The sequence below is a fragment of the Hylobates moloch genome, unplaced genomic scaffold, assembly GCF_009828535.3.
Source record: "Hylobates moloch isolate HMO894 unplaced genomic scaffold, HMol_V3 SCAFFOLD_8, whole genome shotgun sequence".
Classification (NCBI taxonomy): domain Eukaryota; kingdom Metazoa; phylum Chordata; class Mammalia; order Primates; family Hylobatidae; genus Hylobates; species Hylobates moloch.
The window spans coordinates 50,337,074-50,350,120 of NW_026652283.1; the positions used below are offsets into that span (position 1 = coordinate 50,337,074).

The following is a 13,047-nucleotide window of genomic DNA, read 5'->3' on the forward strand; positions in this document are numbered from 1 at the left end:
AAAACCACAATGAGATACTTCTTCACACCCAATAGAATGATAACCACAAATCCTTGCTCTGCCAAGCAAATAATAGCATTATAATCTCAGTTTACTTACTCAGAAAACAAAGATAATTAAACCTAACATGCAGAGTAATTTATAGGTGTTGAAAAATATCTGTATTCAGCTGAAAGCAAAGTGGCAACTTAATAAACCAAAGCATTTATATTTTTTAATTTTTATAGGTGAATCTAAAAGACGAGAATTTAGAGAAGTAGATAGTAGAATACTGGTTACCAGTAGCTGGGGATGAGCAGGAAGGTGAGAGATAGATAGAACCTGACCAAAGAGTACAAAGCTTCTATCTGACCAAAGAGAAATAAGTTTCAATATCTATCCCACAGCAAGGTGACATTAAAAATGATAATGTATGTTTCAAAATTACTAAAAGAATGTATGTTAAAATGTTCTCTCTACAAAAAAATGACAAATATGTGAGGTGATGAATATGTTAGTTAGTTTGACATAATCATTCCACAATGTATATACATACATCTAAGTGCTTTATCCCATAAGTATATATTACTATTTGACAATTACAATTAAAAATTATAATTTAGAAATTTTTTAAAGCATTTATTACTATTGTTACACTTAGAAATTTGCTGAATACCACTAATACCACTGCACAGCTACGGTATTAACATCCTATTTCAGGGTGGCAATGATAACAATGATGTTCCGAAAACATATACAATGGGATTTTTAATCTTATTGGAAATTCTATGGCCCAAATTGAATTTCAACTAACAACTGTTGAAAACTATTTCCAGTGGTTTTCCTTTTAATCCCATATGCCACCTACTCACAAAATTTAGCCCTCTCTGTATCTTCCCAGTAGGAAGAACAACAACAACCTAGGCTAGAAAAAAAGTGTTACAAAAATGAGCGTTGTCATTACATACCTCTCAGAATCACCAAAAACCAATATGCACAATTTCAGAGTACATGAGAAATCCTAGGAAAAAAAACATATATATATTTCCTGAGGCTAGACCCACCTATATTATGGGAAAACGTATCAGGAAGAAAAAAGGACTGTCTTCTCATTAGTGACAGTGACATTGTCAAATATGAAGGCAGAACATTACCTAAACCTTTATCCATCCCATTGATGCTTTTATAAAATATTCCAGAAAACAAAGGGAAATGTTTTCTAGATTACAAGAATAGCAAAATACAAATAAATACATGAAAAAATAAATACCCCAAATTCCACGATGCAGAGAGAATCCTCGCTAACATTTGAAGCTAACCTTTTCATATCTTTTTCTACAAATACTCATATTTTACATGGCTGAGATCAAACTATGTATATAGTGTCACAGCATTTTTCTACTTAACGTTTTATCTTATGGGTATGAGCTATCTATTGCTGCATAATACAATTATCTCACAATTTAGCATCTTAAAGTAAGAAATATTTATTATCCCACAGTTTCTATGGGTCTCTGGGACAAACACTTTTCTACCTTAAATTTCTGCTGAGTAACAATATCTCTGAGCTTCTTACAAGCTTCCATTGTTTTATTGAGAACACTTATTTTAAAGGTTAAGTACACCTTTAAAATATTTAGATGATTTTTATTCAACTTAGTACTCTGAAGCACCACCTTTCATCTTTCTGAGGTCTCAACAAGGGATTTTACAATCACATCCTCAGTTTCATCTCCAGACAAAGTTCTTCTAGAGTGCCCTGAATTGTATCTTTACCTAAGATGATAAATTTTAGAAACATTTGTCATCTATAAATACTGGACATTTTTTAAACCATAAAGCCCTGGATCCTTTATATTTAACAGTCCTTGCTTTAGTTTATCTCCCTTTTCTCAAATTTTACTATAGGCATCAAGAAAAAAACAGGCAGTGTTTCCAACATTCTGCTTAGAAATTTCCTTAGCTACATCACTCAGTTCACTCAGTGCACTTTCTACTTTCTACATTACTGCAGTGGCAGTGTTGCTAAATTTTCCATCACTACATAACAAGAACCCTCTTTCATCAAGTTTCCAACAAGGTTTTTCTCATTTTCCTTTATGCCTTCACCTAAAGCCTTCTCAAAGGTAGTTTTGTTTCTATAGTTCCTTTAATACTGTACAAGATTCCACTGACACGCTCCCTAAGTCCTCCCTGTAACAGTGAAACAGGGGATGAAGCCCAGCCTGCATATAGCAACATTTCAAACATTTCACTAACACCCTTGGAAACCAGCTGAGAAAAGAGAAAGGCAGACATATCATGTGATAAACTACAACCTAATCTAGACGCACTCTAATAAAGATTGGCTGGGTGCGGTGGCTCATGCCTGTAATCCCAGCACTTTGGGAGGCCAAGGCAGGCGGATCACGAGGTCAGGATATCAAACCATCCTGGCTAACATGGTAAAACTCCGTCTCCACTAAAAATACAAAAAAATTAGCTGGGCGTGGTGGCGGACACCTGTAGTCCCAGCTACTAGGGAGGCTGAGGCAGGAGAATGGCGTGAACCTGGGAGGTGGGGCTTGCAGTGAGCCGAGATCAAGCCACTGCACTCTAGCCTGGGTGACAAAGCAAGACTCTGTCTCAAAAAAAAAAAAAAAAAATTAAAACCAACCCCAGACAAAAACTTGAGGATCAAGACAGAGTTTTTAGGTTGAGTACTATGTCGGGAGTATCCAAGATCACTCTCAGGTTTGATAGGTCACTAGAAAGACTCAGAGGACTCAGAATAAGTTATGCTTAATTACAGTTTATTACAGTGAAAGGACACAAAGCAAAGTCAGCAAAGGGAAAAAGCACACGGGGTGATGTCTGGAGGAAACCAGGCAGGAACTTCTAAAAGTACTTTCCCAGTGAAGTCACACAGGACACACCTAATTCCTCCAACAATGAACAGTGACAACACATGAGAATTGTTGCCTACCAGCTCGCCTGCACATAGAAACCCAGGGTTTTTTTTTTTTTTGCAGGGAAGGGGGTGTCAGTCACTGAACTTCCAAACCCCCAGAAAAAAAAAAGCAGATATCCACCATAAATTATATTTTTTTACATAAACTATCTTAAACAAGCAAGTACTACGTTTTCAAAAACCAAGCATGCAGAACATTCCTATCGGGACATTCACGGAGCCAGGCAAAGGCCGGTCACACAAAAAGGATCTTCTTGATAATATGCAAAGTTCTAAGAGCATTCTAGGAGCTAAGCGAAGGTCAGTCACACAGAAAGGACTTTTCTTGGAGATATGCAAACTTTGAGAAACTCATAAATGCTGAGTTAATTCTTTTCTGCACAAGCCCCAAGTTACAGACACTTGGAAAACACCTTAGGCATTCCACAGATCTGCCTTTACAAAGCACATGACTAAGCCTATATAATTTCAAGGTGATCAGCCAAAAACTGAACTGAACTGCACACTAGAACAAAAACAGAGGATAAAAAAAGAACCAAGAATTTCTACAAATAACATCTACAATGTCCAATTTATAATAAAATATTTCTAGATATACAAAGAAAAATGAAAAGAAAAAAACTCCATCAATACAGATGGACACCGAGATGGCCCAGATTTGGGCTTTTGGAAACAAAGAGCATATTATAAATATCTTCAAATAACTAAACAAATTTCAAAGAATAAAAGAATGAACAAATAGAGAATCTTATATAGAAAACTGAAATCTATAAAAAGAAACAAAGGGAAATTATAGACCTAAAACTTACAATGATGGAAATTTAAAAATTCATGAAATGGGCTGAACAACAGATTAGAAACATCAGAATAAAAAGAAACTATTAAAAAATATCTGCTCTGAATAACACAGAGAAATTAAGTTGAAGAAAAGTTAACAAAGCTTCGTGGACACATGGGAAAATAACAAACATGTAATAAGAGTTCCAAACAAAAAAGAGACAGTGTGGTAAAAAGATTATTTTACAAGATAATGTCTGATTGCCCTGGCCAGAACTTCCAATAATATGTTGAATAACAGTGGTGAGAAAGGGCATCCTTGTCTTGTGCCAGTTTTCAAAGGGAATGCTTCCGGCATTTGCCCATTTCAGTATGATATTGGCTGTGGGTTTTCATAAATAGCCCTTATTATTTTGAGATACATTCCATCAATACCTAGTTTATTGAGAGTTTTGAGCATGAAGCGGTGTTGAATTTTATCAAAGGCCTTTTCTGCATCTATTGAGATACTCTGTGGTTTTTTTCATTGGTTCTGTTTATGTGATGGATTACATTTATTGATTTGAGTATGTTGAACTAGCCTTGCATCCCAGGGATGAAGCTGACTTTATCGTGCTGGATAAGCTTTTTAATGTGCTGCTGGATTCGATGTGCCAGTATTTTATTGAGGATTTTTGCATCAATGTTCATCAGGGATATTGGCCTGAAATTTTCTTTTTTTTGTTGTGTCTCTGCCAGGTTATGGTATCAGAATGATGCTGGAAAGAAATGAAGGGTATTCAAATAGGAAGAGAGGAAGTCAAAATGTCTCGGTTTGCAGATGACATGATTGTATATTTAGAAAAACCCATCATCTCAGCCCAAAAACTCCTTAAGCTGATAAGCAACTTCAGCAAAGTCTCAAGATACAAAATCGATGTGCAAAAATCACAAGCATTCCTATACACCAATAATAGACAAACAGAGAGCCAATTCATGAGTGAACTCCCATTCACAATTGCTACAAAGATTAAAAAAATACCTAGGAATACAACTTACAAGGGATGTGAAGGACCTCTTCAAGGAGAACTACAAACCACTGCTCAAGGAAATAAGAGAGGACACAAAATGGGAAAATATTCCACACTCATGGATAGGAACAATCAGTATCATGAAAATGGCCATACAGAACAAAGTAATTTATAGATTCAATGCTATCCTCTTCAGGATACCATTGACTTTCTCACAGAATTAGAAAATACTACTTTAAATGTCATAAGGAACCAAAAAAGAGCCCATATAGCCAAGACAATCCTAAGTAAAAAGAACAAAGCTGGAGGCATCATGCTACCTGACTTCAAACTATACTACAAGGCTATAGTAACCAAAACAGCATGGTACTGGTACCAAAAACAGATACATAGACCAATGGAACAGAAGACAGGCTTGAGAAATAACACCACACATCTACAACCATCTGATCTTTGGCAAACCTGACAAAATAAGCAATGGGGAAAGGATTCCCTATTTAAGGCCAGACACGATGGCTCATGCCTGTAATCCCAGCACTTTGGGAGGCCAAGGTGGGTGGATCACAAGGTCAAGAGTTCGAGACCAGCCTGCCCTCCCCCTCTACTAAAAATACAAAAATTATCCAGGAGTGGTGGTGCGAGCCTGTAGTCCCAACTACTCAGGAGGCTGAGGCAGAAGAATCACTAGAACCCAGGAGGTGGAGGTTTCAGTGAGCCGAGATCGCATGACTGCATTCCAGCCTGGGCAACAGAGTGAGATTCTATCTCAAAAAAAAAAAAAAAAAAAAAAGAAGAAGCTCAGTAAACCCCAAGCAAGGCAAGATAAATACCAAAAACAAGTTCAATCTATGCAGATCATACTCGAAGTACTTAAAACCAAAGATAAAGGTAAGAATCTTAAAAGCACAGGGAAAACAGATATACTGCCTGCAAAGGGGATGAGTGATAATAAATAACAATTGAATTAAAAAATTATCAATTGAGTTTATACAGCAATTGAATAATGCTATTAGTGTTAAAAGAAAAATTAAACAAAAAATCATTTCAATCCAGAATTCTATATCAAGTGAAAATATCCTTTAAAGCAAGAGTGAAATGAAGACAATTTTATATAAGTAAAAACAGAGGGGATTCAGTGCCAGAAGATGCATATATGCACAATAAGAAATGTGTAAGATGTTTTCCAGGTTGATAGATACTCAAATCTAAAGGAAAGCCAGGTGAAAACCTGTATCTACAAGAAAGAGTAACAACAGAAATGGCAGATAATTGACTATATTTTAAAGATATTTTTAATGTGTAATTCTCTTAAAAGCCAATTGACTGATAGAAGCTAGAATATTGACATTGTAGTGGGCTTTATAATGTACAAAATATAAAACATATAATAACAATATCCAAAGAATGGGGCAGGACAGGAAAATGGAATTAGACTGTTATAAGGTTTTTACAGTTTTGAAGTATGAAATGGGAAGTGTGAAGTATGAAGTATCAAGTGTGAAATAGGAAGTAGAAAGTGCGATATAAGAAGTGTGAAATGTAAAGTGATATAATATTGGCTCTAGACTTTCATAAGTGAAGCATGCATATTGTTAGCCCTAGAGCAACTGCCATAAATGAATGCATGAATGTATGGATAGATTAATATATTAATATAAATAGAGGTATAACTAAGAAGCCAATATAGAAAATAAAATGGAATACTAAATATAGGCATATCCATGTCTACATGGATATATGTATGTTATATACATATATATGTTAAACACCTACTGTAAAATTTTCTGCCTTAGTGTAGTTCAATTCTAATAGCCCATTACAATTTCTACCAAAATTTCCACCTCCCATATAGTATTATCTTCCCCAAAATCAGGACATTTCAGTCTCCTGCCTATATCTCTTCAATGGTTTCCCAGTACACATCAAATGAACCACAAATCCTTTACTATGGTCTATGAGACACTACATAATTTAATCCTTGTCTATCTTTATAGTTTCATCTTTTGCCACTCCCTCACCTAATGAACCTCTTTTCAGTTCCTAAAACAAACATATCCTACATCAAGACCATTCTCTGTGCTGTCTCCATCCCTGCCTTCTCACAGATCCCTACTATCTTTTAGGTCTCAGTTTAAAGCTTATCTCATGATGGAAGACTCTCTTAACTAACCTAAAAGTTTCTTTGATATCTTTATTACTAAATTATCTCTCTCTCTTTCATAACATTTCTCACAACGTGAAATTATATACGTGTTCATTAATTTCACATTGCATTTCTGCCCCCAGATATTAGCTCTTTAAGGGTAGGAACCACATTTTTTTTCACTTATGTACAACCTACACCTAGCATTATGTCTGAAATATAGAATGTACTCAATAAATTTGTATTAAATAGATGACATATGTAAATATTACAACATAAAATTACCCCAGTAAATTTTCTATTTATAATATTACTACAAGAAATGCTGACAAAATTTGCATGCCCAGCAGCATCACGGACATATTCTCCTGGGTAACTTTCATCACTTGTCTTCCTTTTTATAATATGGTGGTATTACATCACAAAATAACAAGAGTATAGTTTGAGACAATTCCCACTAGCTTCGGGGAAGCCATGTTTATAGATCAGCAACTTATAGATTTATTATAATTTTAAAACTTCTCATTTCATATTTATTATAAAAAAGAACCAATTTAGCATAGCTTCCTGATAGAGAATATATTAAAAACCAGCAGCTACACAAGATTAACAGTCCATAACTCTTGGTAACTGGAGAAATAAAGATGTACTCACTTAAACCAGGAGCAAATTATAGATTATATTATAAACCAGAGCAGAAGTATATATAAACTTTGAAGTGTAGTCAAATGGCATTTTGTGGAGATGAAAAGAAACAGAATGGTTATAGTCTCCTAAATATTATAAATCATTTTGTGATCACGGAAATAAATAGAAAACTACTGAAAGGCAGGAGATAGCTGGGTGCTTTACACAGGTCCAGTGGCAAACAATGTATTTGCCTTTATGTATTTTTTGGTAAATAAATCAAGTCCTTTCTTTCTTACCTCAGGTTTTTATTATATTTCTTATGAACTGTTAAAATGCTCTTGTCACTGGTCTCTAAGATGCAGCCCTTACTCAATCACACATACCCATCCAACCTCCAAACTGTCTCAAGGGCAATGGTTCTGGCAAAAAGGTAAGAAATTCAGTAGGTATAGGCATAAAACAGACTTAAGCTTTAAGTCAAGTAATAGGATATGAAGATTTGCTAGACTCATAAATGTGGGTAAATCTTTCTAGACTCAAATTTCTTATTTGTTTAATGAGAATAATAATATGCATTTCATATGGTTAGACTAAGGAGAAATTATTAGTGCATACATAAAAGCTTTTAATGAAGTGAACACAAAATCATTATTTGTTGCATAAATGAATACCACCTAACCAAACAATGGAAGTCCATTACTCTGTATCCTCTTCATCACCTGATATTTAAATATTTTTATGGCCTATCTCTCACACAAAAATATCAGATCTATGAGAACAAGAACTTTGTCAGTTTTTGGTGATGGTTATAGTCCCAGACCTCCAAACAGTATCTGACATACATCTGGTACTCAAATTTCTGTTTCTAATTTCTTTGGATAATTCTTATCAACTACAAAATTAAGTTTAAACAGAATAGCATAGTGGGTGCTCTATCAGTTGATACTAAACGGATTTCTAGCTTCTCTGACCATGTTCCTCCATGTCTCCCAGTCTTTGGGCACACCAGGGTACTCACTTGCTTCCTTAAACACAAAATAATCTGCTGGAGTAGAATAATAATAATAGAACTCAAGAGAAGCATACAGACTGCTGCTCTGAAGGTAAATTTAAATAGAGTGAAAACCACAGGTGAGTTAAAGGAAGAACTGGTTGACATCCATATTTCTGGCTTGAGCATCTGCATAAATAGTAGGTCTCAACATAATGATGGGGAATGGGTTCAAAGGAAAAAAATCTAGAATTCTACTTTGGATCTCATTTTTTAAATGTCTATGATAACACAAGTGAAGATGTTAAGCGGACAGCTGAACATGCAAATCTGAAGTTAAGAGAAGAGGTCTAGGTAAGAAATTTAAATTTAGGAATAGTAAATTAAAAGGATGAAAAAAGAAAGAGAAAAGAGACTAGAACTGTGATCTGAGGAAATCTAACTCTTAGGATTTTATTGGAAGAGGATCCAATAAAAGAGATCAAGAGGGGGTAGCCTGTATGACTGAAGGAAAATCAGAAGTGTGAGTTATTGAAGAATCCAAAGAAGAAGACCGATTCAAGAAACAGAGAAGTCTGTGTTGAAAGCTACTGAAATCAATTATCGTGAGGATAGAAATGTGCTTTAAATTTAGCCACATGATGGTCACTGATGACTTTGAAAAGAACATTTTCAGGGGAGTAGTGAGTAAAAGTAGAAAACAGCTTGGCAAAATTGAAGAATGAGAATCAAAAGAGTGAAAACAGCATGACTGTGTTTGTCATATTTTGCTCCTTCAGAATACAGGCACTCTGCAAGTTGAAGAGAGGGATTATCACCACTAAAATAAAAAATATTGTCTTTTTTTGCCAATACATAGAAAAGCAATTTAATGTACAGAATACTCTCACTTATAAGTTCTCCCCATAACAAAAAATTGAAAACGGATTTAAGTTAAATTACCCAAGATCTTCTCACAAAGTAAGAAGACAAGATAATTAATTTTGTATAAGATATGTACTTCAATTTACCTATGCAATTCATTTAAAATCAGTTAAATATGATTATCTTCATTTCAGGTAAGTAAATGATTTTCAGAGAGGCAGTAACTTGTCCAAAGTTACACAAAGTTGGTTTTAAAGAGAACCTAGGATTCCAATCATGTCTAAGAAAGTGCTAACACTTCTACTGAACAAAACTATAAATTAACTGCCACGAGTATTGAGAAATATTTGATGGAATTTTTAAACATCTCTGTTATAATACATTGGATTTCAATTATTTACTTATAAATTTTTCTATCCCCAACGCCAGTAAAAGTTTTGATGATAAAAGATTTTCTTCTTTATGTTTACAGCCTCATGTTCCTAGCATAATGCATGACTCATAATAGGAATTCATTAAATATTTGGTTAAATGAATGTTGAATGAAAGAATATTTATAAGAACTTCAATTCAGGATATTTTCAAATGTCCCAGGAGCATAAGTATTAATTCACTCATGGCTATTTCATTTTGAGGTCTAGAAATTGGTGATGAGAATTCAGTATAATTTACGAAATATCTGCTGGACACTTGTTTGTGTTAGGCATAGCACTAGATGTTGAAAAGTAAAGGAAATGAATTGGAAAATAATCAGACAAAATCTCTGCCCTTGAGGTCTTCATATAAAAACAGTAATATGAAGATAGGGAAAGGAAAAAGGGAAAATATGATAAATTCATTGAGAAGAAGAAGAAAGTCACTGGGCTAAAGAAAAACTGAAATGATATTTTAATTGAAGAGAAAATATTAGGTATGGTCATATAAACTGTCCTAAACATAAGCATTCAGCTGATATTTCAAAAAAAAATAGAAGTACCATTCTAAAGTATATGAGGACTTCCATTTAAGTTTAAGTCTTTTATAAAAAGGAAGACATTAACAAATGGCAAGACATAACTATGTACCTAGATAAAACTATCACAAAGTTGCCACTGCTTTACAAATTAATATATAGTTTCATATAATTCCCACCAGGAATTAGGTAAAGGTATCTCAATAATTTTTTAAATAAATTCACTGAAATATGTATCTAGCAAGCTGAATAAATGAGAAGGATGTAAAATTTCTGGAAAGGGATGAAAAATTACTGTTGTCCTGTGTATTCCTGAGACACATGTGTAGAATTGTTACTGAAGTATTCCAGAGTTATGGCCCAGGAGTATGCATTTTCATAAGCACCCAATATGATTCTAATTAGAAGATCTAAGGGCAATATGTTATAAACCACAGACCGTGTGTGTCTGAGTGTGTGCATGCATGTGTGTCAGTAAGATATAATAAAGGAAACATCCCAAATCAGTAGTAAAGAGATAAATTAGTCAATAAATAATTGATAAAAATAGCTATTCAGAAAATTTTAAGTTAGTACTTCAGTTTACAACATATATCAACATAATTTTGATGAGGATTACAGAATTAAATATATGGAATAAAACCATAAAAAGACTAGAAGAAAACTTGAGTAAATATTTTTCTGATTTGGAAGGATTAAACACAAAAGCAGTGAAAGAAAAGATACAATGAATAATCAATATAATTGACTACATAAAATGTAAATTATGTGAAAATCACGATCATAAACTTAAAATATATCAATCTAAGAAAATACTGGCCACAATGATAACTTAGACTTAATATTCTTACACCATAAAGAGCTCAAATATACCACTAGAAAAACATTAAAACTCTAATAGAAAAACTGGGCAAAAGACATGAACAGGTAATTCAGAAGCAGAATAACAAATATTAACAAATACATTAAAATAAGTTTAACTTTACCAATGGTATATAGATGAGTAAGTAATGATTTTCCTACAGTGTTTGTAGAAACTTAAATTGGTACAATCATTCTGTAAAGTAATTATCAGTAGAGTTTAAGGGCTTAACAAAAAGATTCAGATCCTTTGAAATCATAATTACACTTCTAAGTTCAGTATCCTCCAAAAATGAGGAGAAATGAAGACAAAAAATGTATAAAGATACTAATGCAACATTATTCAAAATAGTAACACTAGTGATTAAATGCTCAACAACAGGGAAATCACTAAATAATTCTAACCACTAAATAATATTCTAAGGACTATTAAAATTATCTTTTTAAAATATTAGAAGACTTAAAAATTCGTTCATGTATAATAAAGTGAAAAGCACAAAAAAAAATACATTCTATCTATAAGTAATCTCAACCATTCAGAAAAGAACTGTGTTTCTGCTTTTTTTCTATAAATCAAAAATAAATATGCAGGTTATTAGAATTTATTTCTAGGTGGTAGAATTATGATTTCTAAATTACAGATTATTTTAATTTGCTTCATTATGCCTTTTCTATCTTTTACACATTTCCAATAATTAGTACATATTATTATTTAATATTTTAAAAAGTGACTTTTCAATGGATATAACTTTCCAGTTATGCAAGATGAGTAAGTTCTAGAGATCTGCTATACAACTATACAACACTTTTCCTACAGTTAACGATATTGCAGTGTACACTGAAAATTTTGTTAAAAGACTAGATCTCACATGAAGCATTCTTGCTATAATAAAATATCTAAATATTTACCTTAGCATTGTATTATCCTTATAAGAAATAGGAGGATTATATTGTTCTTTCTAAAATTAGAATGTACTACATACTCTAAATCTGCCATTTAATCTCCAGCAAATATTTTTTATCAACTTTCTATTCATAAAATAACAATATTAGTAAATCCTGCCAATTTCACAAAAATATTTTAAGAATTAATTAAATTTCAATATTCTGAGCTTTGGGAAAGAAATTCCTGAATTAGCTTTCCATTAAAGTTGCACAAATCAGTGATAAAATTGTGATGCCTGGGCATTCAGTTGTTCTCTTCTGATATTAAAGTTTCTGAACCTCAAAATATAAATGTTTATAGAAGACAAGATTGTAACTGTGCCTAGGATAAATAGGTACATTAGTTATCTTTTTTTTTTATTATACTTTAGGTTTTAGGGTACATGTGCACAATGTGCAGGTTTGTTACATATGTATCCATGTGCCATGTTGATTTCCTGCACCCATTAGCTCGTCATTTAGCATTAGGTATATCTCCTAATGCTGTCCCCGCCCCCCCCCCCACCCCACAACAGTACCCGGAATGTGATGTTCCCCTTCCTGTGTCCATGAGTTCTCATTGTTCAATTCCCACCTATGAGTGAGAACATGCGGTGTTTGGTTTTTTGTCCTTGCGATAGTTTACTGAGAATGATGTTTTCCAGTTTCATCCATGTCCCTACAAAGGACACGAACTCATCATTTTTTATGGCTGCATAGTATTACATGGTGTATATGTGCCACATTTTCTTAATCCAGTCTATTGTTGTTGGACATTTGGGTTGGTTCCAAGTCTTTGCTATTGTGAATAGTGCCGCAATAAACATACGTGTGCATGTGTCTTTATAGCAGCATGATTTATACTCCTTTGGGTATATACCCAATAATGGGATGGCTGGGTCAAATGGTATTTCTAGTTCTAGATCCCTGAGGAATCGCCACACTGACTTCCACAATGGTTGAACT

The 13,047-nt window shown here is 33.5% G+C and overlaps 1 protein-coding gene across 10 annotated transcripts in view; it reads right to left on the reverse strand.

Moving 5' to 3' along the window:
• The window catches only part of LOC116473135 (AGBL carboxypeptidase 4), a 1,494,771-nt gene that overhangs the window by 1,270,567 nt on the left and 211,157 nt on the right, over positions 1 to 13,047 (reverse strand). The window lies entirely within an intron of this gene.